The 8,267-nt window shown below is 57.2% G+C and overlaps 1 non-coding gene across 1 annotated transcript; it reads left to right on the forward strand.

The window, feature by feature from the left end:
* The first annotated feature begins 3,930 nt into the window (after window positions 1-3,930).
* Window positions 3,931-4,059, forward strand: LOC111824753. Its single transcript, XR_002827831.1, has one exon.
* The last annotated feature ends 4,208 nt before the right edge of the window (window positions 4,060-8,267 follow it).

The following is an 8,267-nucleotide window of genomic DNA, read 5'->3' on the forward strand; positions in this document are numbered from 1 at the left end:
GTCCCTCTCCAGAGGAAGCCGCTGCTTTCACCTCCTGGGGCTGCCGCACCGATCACCACGCACGGGCGGCTGGGAAAACAGACACCTTCTCTCCCAGCTCTGGAGCCAGGAGTCTGGGGTCAAGGTGTCAGCAGGTCCTCGCTCCCTCCAGCTCTGGGGGGGCCTTTCTCCCCTCCGGTCTCCACCCCCCCCCCCCCCCGCCTCCTCCGCTGTCTTATAAAAACGTGTCCCTGGATTCAGGGCCACCTCATCTCAAGATCCCGTATTTAGTTATATCTACAAAGACCCTTTTTCCAAAGAAGGGTGTAGTCACAGTCCCGGGTCATGGACAAGGGTTTTCTCTCGAGGGTTGAGGAGGAGGCACCATTCACCCCTGCAAATGGTTTCTCGCCTTCTAGAAGCTTCCATTCTCTTGAAGGGAGACTAAGGACAACCCACTCACCCACCCCACTCAAACACTTAAAAAAGAAACGCAGCAGTCAGTGTTGACAAGAGCTGCGAAGAAAACCCAGGTGGGGTGAGGAGGCTGAGTGTGGCCAGGAGGGTTACGTGGGCAGCGCGCCAGCAGACACGGGGCCCAACGCAAGTGCAGAGGCCACGGAGGCCGGCGGCTCGTATGAGGAGCAGCAAGGGCGCCGTGCGGCTGGCGGAGAGCGAGACAAGAATGACAATCATTTGGCCCTGGCCAGTGTAGCTCAGTGGGTTGAGTGTCGTCCTGAGCACCAAAGGTCACGGGTTCGATTCTGGGCTTGGGGCACCTATGGAAGGCAACCAATCAATCTCTCTCTCTCTCTCTCTCTCTCTCTCTCTCAAAATGAATTTTAAAAAATATTTTTCTTAAAAAAAAAAAAGAATGGTTCTAATTTGGGGGACCGTCAGCTACGGGGCTTCTCCGTCCAGGCCTTTGCCACGCGATAGGAAGGACTGGTTGCTGCGTCTCTCCTGCCCCCGGCCTAACGCCCACAGCCTCCTTCACCCTCACTCAGCCCTCCTTGGACCTGCGATCACCCTCCTGCCCCCATTCTTCTGGTGAATGAACTGAGGTGAGCTGCAAGGGCGCTCAGCAGGAGGCAGAGAGCAGCGGCCTGAAGTCAGTTCCCGGCCCCAAACCTCGAGCACTTTCTCAGGGGCTTTCTTAAAGCCGAAGGGAAAGGGAGGGCGCTGGGTTCACAGAACAGGCTGCAGAGCAATCGGGTTCCTCCGACAGCAGGAGGCTCTGGCTGCCTGTCCTGCTCCGACTTTCAAGGTCACTTATCACAGCAAACAGCCTTCACACTCAGTGGTCCCTGCCAGGCCAGCCGGTGCCCGCAGACACTGAGCCACCGCCTGGCTGTCCCCTGCCTGGGCCAGAGGGGCTAGGAGCTCCCAGGCTGCTGGAGTTTGGGGTGGTGCACAGAGGCCTCAGCCAAACGGGTGGGAAGTACTGGCTTGTCTTACTGTTCATTTTATTTGAAATTCCTATCAAAATAATACACATGCATATTTTTTTCTTTTTTTAAATATATTTTTATTTATTTCAGAGAGGAAGGGAGAGGGGAGAGAAACATCAATGATGAGAGAGAATCACTGATCAGCTGCCTTCTGCACCCTCACCCTCACCCCCTATTTAGGATCAAACCCACAACCCGGGCATGTGTCTGACCAGGAATTGAACTGTGACCTCCCGGTTCATAGGTTGATGCTCAACCACTGAGCCACACAGCTGGGCTACACATACATATTTAAATAATCAAATATGATCTCATACTGCTCTCCCCTCTCCCTCTAAACTCGCCACACTGGCCTCCCTGCTGCTCTCTAACACACCCAGCCTGTGCCCGCCTCAGGGCCTTTGCACTGCTGTTCCTCCCGCCCGAAGTGCTCTCCCATTGCCTCATCCAGGCTCAGCTCCAGCTCCCCTCCTCAGAGGCCCCGACTACCCACAGGTACCGCTCCTGGGACTGTGCGTGTCCCATCACCAACACGGCCCCCACTCGGGACAATCGGAAACGGCCAGGTTTAGTGGTTCAGTTGCTCCTACTGTCTGTTCCGTGCCCTCGGCTACAATGCCAGCTCCAGGAGGGCAGGCCCAGGCCCGCCGTGCTCACGTGGAGTCCGTGTACCCGAGCGAAGCCTGGGGTGAAGCAGAGCCTCACTGAATATTCGCCAAAGAAAGACATGAAGAAGGAGGGACGGGGGGAGGGGGACAGGCAGACAGCGCCCTCGCCTACCTCTTTCTTCCTCTGCCTCTGGCGAATGAAGCCCATCCTCACCCACGAACCCGAGCAAGTACAGCAGCTGCTCTTCAAGGAAGCAAGCAGGAGAGGGGCCCTGAAGAGCTTCTTCCGGGAGCCCAGGCCCTTCCCAGCCCCGACTCCACGAGGTGGCCGAGGGGGCTGCCCGTCTAGCCGCCCCGCTGAGATTCTTTCCTCCGGGATGTCAGGACGCGGTGGCTGATGTCATGGCTGATGTCAGGCACATCTGTGTTGGGACCTGGAACCATCACGCTTGACCTTGGGCAGGTCACTTCCCACCGCTGACCCTCAGTCTCCTCATCTGTAAAGTGGGTGCCACCGTGGGCACCTCCCTGGTGCGGTGGAGATTAACTAAGATGATATTCAGGCAACGGGCCACCAGTGAGGTCTATTCACTGTTCATCTTTGCTTTGACAAGTACCCCACATTCTAAAGAGAGGAAGGTCCGTAAGGATCCGATGGACAGACGGGAGGCCTCCAAGGAAGGGGAACTGGCCAGGCCCCTGCAGGGGAGAAGCGCGGGCAGCGAGCCTCCTCGGAGCCTGGGAAGTGAGAAATGCATTCCTCCTTTCTGTCCCTCTCCCCCTCATGAGGTGGAAGGGGAGGAGGGGCACCGGCTACTTAGAGCCTGATGTGAACTATGGCCATCACTGTCACTTCTACCTCACCTACTGGCCACAGTAAGTCACAAGGCCAAACCCAAAGTCAGGGCAGAACACATTCCTCCTTGTTAGTGGGAGGAGCTGCAGGCGGGCAGGGAGGGGAGGGGAGGGGGGGTCAGGGCCCCCATACTGCTCTGCTGCTTGGGGCGTGGCCCCTGGAGCTGGGGTACCCTGGGAACCAGGACCCTGGTGGCATTCCTGGCCCAGGGATGGAGGGGGGAGGCCCGCTGCTGGAGCCAGGCTCACAGTCGCTCTCGGTGTGCGGGGCCTGGGTGCTGCGGGCCCGCAGAGCCCTAGGGAGACCACGTTTCTTCTCTCTGCCCTCAGAGGGCAGGCAAGGCCTCCCTGTGCCCCCAGCGGAGGTTAGAGGACAGAGGTGGCAGGACCACTCCAGTGACCCCAGAACCGAGAGGTGGTCAGACTCCTGACCTGAGCCGGGTGGGGCCGCTCAGGGCCACAGGGATCCGGCGGGGCCGCCTCTGCGCCACCACTTTGTGGGACCCCATCTGCAGGGACTGGGGCCTTCAACCCCGCAGGAGCCGATGTGCGGGAGGGGGGTGAGGAAGGCGTGAGGAGCCTGACAGCAGTGCCCACACTCCGGAGCTGGGCCGGCCCTGACTGCGGGGAGCAGGGAGCAGCTCTGAGTGAGTCGAAGACTAAGATTGAAAACAAGCGGCCGAGCCTGCCACTGAAATGGGTCCTCGCAGCAGCAGGAGGGCCCAGAAGCTGTGAGGGGTGGAGTGCAGCGTCGGCAGCTGTGCGATAATAAAAATAAGGCCGATAGCAGCTCCACGTACGGCGCTCCTGTCCCGCCACAGTTCCGGTGCCTTAGGGTCAGTAACTCCTCGTCGCATGACAACTGTACAGTCACGATTGTTGTAAATGTCTCCACTGGAATGATGAGGACGCGAGGCAGAGAGGGTCAGTCTTGCCCGAGGTCACACTGCAGGAGGCGAGGAGCCAGGCTGTGGCCCAGGCAGTCGGAATTTCAGTCTGTAGCTGTGCTGTCTCCTTGTTTTTTAAAAGTGAAATCTTGGGAGGCCCACACACAAATGGGGCTGCAGTGCTGCTCGAATTGTCACCATACCCCCTGGAATAAACTGCCTTTTGATGACCGGGACGAATTGAGAGAAATCGTAATGGACAGATACGGGCAGACAGTTTTAAAAAATTAAAATAAATTAAAATAAAAAATAAAATAAGGTAAGAAAGAAATGAAACATTTCATGTTTATACTCCAGTGAGTTAAATGCCCCAGGAAACCAGTCCCTTGGTAGGTGCTCAAGAAATGTTAGCTCCCGGGCCTTTTCCTCCCACTGACCTGGGCTACCAAGCCTGTTCCTGTTGCCATGGTGATCCTCCCAGGGGCCCACAGAGATGTGGCTGAAAGAAATGTGCTGAGCCAGGACCCTGGCTCCGACCCTGGCTCTTACATCTGGCTCCGACCCTGGCTCTTACATCTGGCTCCGACTCTCTCTGACATCTGGCTCTGACCCTGGCTCCAACCCTGGTTCTGATATCTGCATCTGACATCTGGCTCCAACCCTGCCCCCAACCCTGGCTCCGACCCTGGCTTTCTTATCTGGCTGTTCGCCACATTGGCCTCAAAATCCCGAGCTCTGGAACAAGGGCATTGGAAGTGACTGTGACCAGAGAAGCTGTGGCAATGCCTTCTGGAGTCTGGCATTCTCTGCCTCCTCAAACAGTTCCTGCTCTTCCAGAGGCGCCTCAGATGGGGGGGTGCGCATGCTCACACATGTGTGCATATGTGTTCGTGTGCATGTGTGTGTGTCCACGTCACAGACTGTCTCAAGGCTGGCAGCCGTGTAGGACAGGGCAGATCTGGAGGCAGGAGGAGGCCACGGGGAAGCCAGGAAAGCTTCACTGTCCACCAGCCCCCAGACCACCCCAAGACCCAGGGCCAGCCTGGGGGGAGGCGGGGCGGGTGCTCAGGAAGAGCAGGCCTGGGCTCCAGTCCCCACGCCGCCATGACGCTGGGCAAACCTCAGGTCCCCTCTGAGCTTTCAGCTGAACACCCATCACCCCTGGACCAGCAGAAACAGGGCCTCCAGCACCATGGTTACCACGTTAAGCGCCATGTCACTCACCAGTGACTGACACTATACTTTCCGTCCGGAAGACCAAACAGGCTGGGCGCTTCATCTGTTACACACCCCACGGCCCAGAGGACCAGTTTATTGAGCAACCGCTGCAACCCAGGCTTGAAGCTGAACAGGCTAATCCGTCGTCTCACGCGGTCCTTCAACAGCCTGGGAGGGACTCGTACTAATTCCACTTTGTAGATGGGGGCCGAGGACCAGGGAGCCCACGTGACTTGCCTGAGGCCACACAGCCGGGCACAAGAGACAGAAGGCAGCCGACAAAAAGCGCAGCATCACTTTGAAATATCAAATCTAATTCTATGACTTAGTATTGTTTTCTGGGGTTTTCTACATTTCCCCCCATTTTATGGAGGTATAATTGACTTGGCATTGTGTGTGTGTGTGTGTTTAATGATTTAGGGGTGATGCAGGGGGGTTGGCACTACACTCTCCAGTGTTTAGGGGCTGGCCCTGCAGGTAGTAGCAGTAGCATGTGAACTTGAACCCAGATCTGCCGAGTCTGACTCTCACGGCCCAGGCCTCCTCAGCGAGGACAGACGGATTCTAACTCCCACCAGGCTCCCCGACTCCACCCTGCCGCCTCGGCACGGCCAGAGGGGCTGGGCCTGGGAGAGAGAAGTCAGCGGGCAGGTCCCCAGGAGGCCCGGGCCAGCCCCCTTGCACTTTGCCCACCAGAACCTGACACAGGTCCTAGGGATCCAGAAACATTCGTGTGGCCCACCTAGTGGGCGTGGGTCACACATGCGCTGCCCAGCATCTTTCTTTATTTTAATATATTTTTATTGATTTCAGAGAAGGGAGAGGGAGAGAAAGAGAGAAACATCAAGGACAAGAGAGAATCATTGATTGGCTGCCTCCTGCACGCTCCACATTGGGAATTGGGCCCGCAACCCGGGCATATTCCCTGACCAGGAATCGAACCGTGACCTCCTGGTTCATAGGTCGATGCTCAACCACTAAGCCACGCTGGCCGGGCTGCCCAGCATCTTTTAAATAGTCTCTGTGTCGGGGAAATTCTGTCATTAGGAGTCCATCTCCCGGTGAAGAGGCCTTAATCGGGGCTGGGGCTCTACCCTGAGGAGCCAGACTCCAGCCATTGGCCAGTCCCGCCGCCACCTCTCCATCCTCACGTCCTCCCCCTCTCCCCGCCCACTGCCCTGCCTCTTGCTCCAGGAGTCATCTGTGTCTTTGAGCTGATGGCCACAGGAGGCTGGGAGGGGAGTATGCCTCTCACCCTTCGGTGCTGACCAAAGTCCAAATCAAGGGCCAGATGTCCCTCCCCCACCCCATAAAGACACAGAAGCTGCCTCCCCCGCAAGCCATCTTGGAAAGAGGAGGGGTGAGGAGAAGGGATGCCTTGAGACAAGACGGTTTCCATGGGAGTTTGACAAATCTGGTATGTAGGTTGCACACTGACCACAGCCCGGCCGAGGGAGCAAGTGGGGTGTGACATCTTATCTGCCCTCCACTCTCCTGGCGTGGCTACGAGGTGTCTCTTAAAATTCTCACAACACCTGTCTGAAGTCTGAACTTGAACTATTTCATCCAGAAAGAGCCTCTTTTAAATCTGGAGAGAATGATTTCTGGTTAATGAGCAAATTTTTTAAAAATACATTTTCCTGCCACCAGTTTCCCAGAATAAAATGAGGTCAGTTATAGAAACCTGTGTCATGTCAGAGCACAGAGCCTGCGCACACACACGGGCACACACACATGCTGGTGCGTGTAATTTTAGTACGTATAACACGTGGCACAGTAGGATCCTCCCCTCTCTCTCGAGGGCAGGACCCACATGGCACCTACGCTTCATTCCTAGTCCCTGACCCGGTACCGGCCACAGAGTGGGCCCTGCAGTGTCTGGTGATGGACGGAACGGCTCTGGTGAGCGATGCAGGAGTCATCCGTGTCTTTGAGCTTTGGGGGGCGGGGTCAGACATGCATCGTCATTTTAAGGGAAACCTGTATGGCTGGCCTTTAACTCCACAACCCTGTCCACAGAGAAACCCCAGGGAGCCTTGCACTGAGGGACGCCCCCAAGTGCAGCCCCACCTGAGTCACCTGCAAACGAGACCAGCAAAGAGCTGTCAAAGCCCCAGCAGAAGCGGAGCCTTTGGGGGTGGAGGCCTTCCAGGAAGCAGGCCTGATCCCACAGGCACTGCTCAGCCCCTGCAGGCGGACACAGGCCCCCGAAAGAGAAAGGGGGGACCTAGCAGACATGGCAACTCGGGGGCCGCTCCCACAGCCAGCTCCGGTGCTGGGCCTCCTCTGGCATCTCCCCCACAAAGCGCCTCCACTCGGGCTCGTCAGCAGCCCCTCTGCCAGGGAACCCAGCAGAACCACGAATCCTACCCAGCGGGTTGGAATTCGGGCTCTGCCACTTTCCAGCTGTGTGACCATGGGCAAGCCACCTACCCCCTGGGCCCCACTGTCCATCAAGTTCAGTGGAATGGTGACGACTGCCCTGCCTCCTTGGCGCATCAGAATGCGGCTGCGGAATGCTGCCCTGAGCACAGAGGGACTTCAAGGCCCTCGGCACGCGGAGGTCTCCCCAGTGGCTGCGAGGTGACTCCACGCATGCGGCTCTGGAGCCAGACAGACTACAATTGGGCCCCAGCTTTGCCAGGGACCTGCTGTGCGGCCTGGAGCAAGTCACTTCTCTCTGAGCCTGTCTCCTCCTCTGCAAGTGTTGCACTGAGGCAGTGGAGCCCCAAGCAGGTGACTGTGCCCTGAGAGCAGGCAGGCCTGTCCCCCCCCCCGCCCCCCCCCCCCCCCCAGGGAAATAAAAAGGGTTGTGAAACAAAAGGCGGGCGGAAACCATTTTGTAAAAAACCCTTAAACAGATAAAGGCCTAAAAAAAGGCTTTTTCCTAAAACCAGGCCCCCCCCCTGGTAGGGGGGGGGAAAAAAAAAAAAAACCTCCTAAAATCCGGGGGAATGAGAACACTTTTTTTGAAGGGGCTTTAAGAAGTGGAAAAAAGTATTCCTGTGCCCTTTACCCCACAGGGGGAGGGCACGCCCCGGGGGGCCCCGGGGGGGGGGGGGGGGGAGTGTCAGAAAAACTAAGTCACAAACCGCCCCCCCCCGAAAAAGTGGAGCATAGTCTATCGGGGGGGCTCCAAAAAAAAAAAAAAGAAAAAAAAATTTATTTTTTTCTGGGGGAGAAATGAAACCTGGGGGAAAACATCTCAAGCGCTGCGCCCCCCGAGCGGGATCCCAAAAAACAAAGAGTGCTCTGGGGAGGGAGTGGAA

The sequence above is a fragment of the Myotis lucifugus genome, unplaced genomic scaffold (genome assembly GCF_000147115.1).
Source record: "Myotis lucifugus unplaced genomic scaffold, Myoluc2.0 scaffold_5898, whole genome shotgun sequence".
Taxonomy (NCBI): Eukaryota; Metazoa; Chordata; class Mammalia; order Chiroptera; family Vespertilionidae; genus Myotis; species Myotis lucifugus.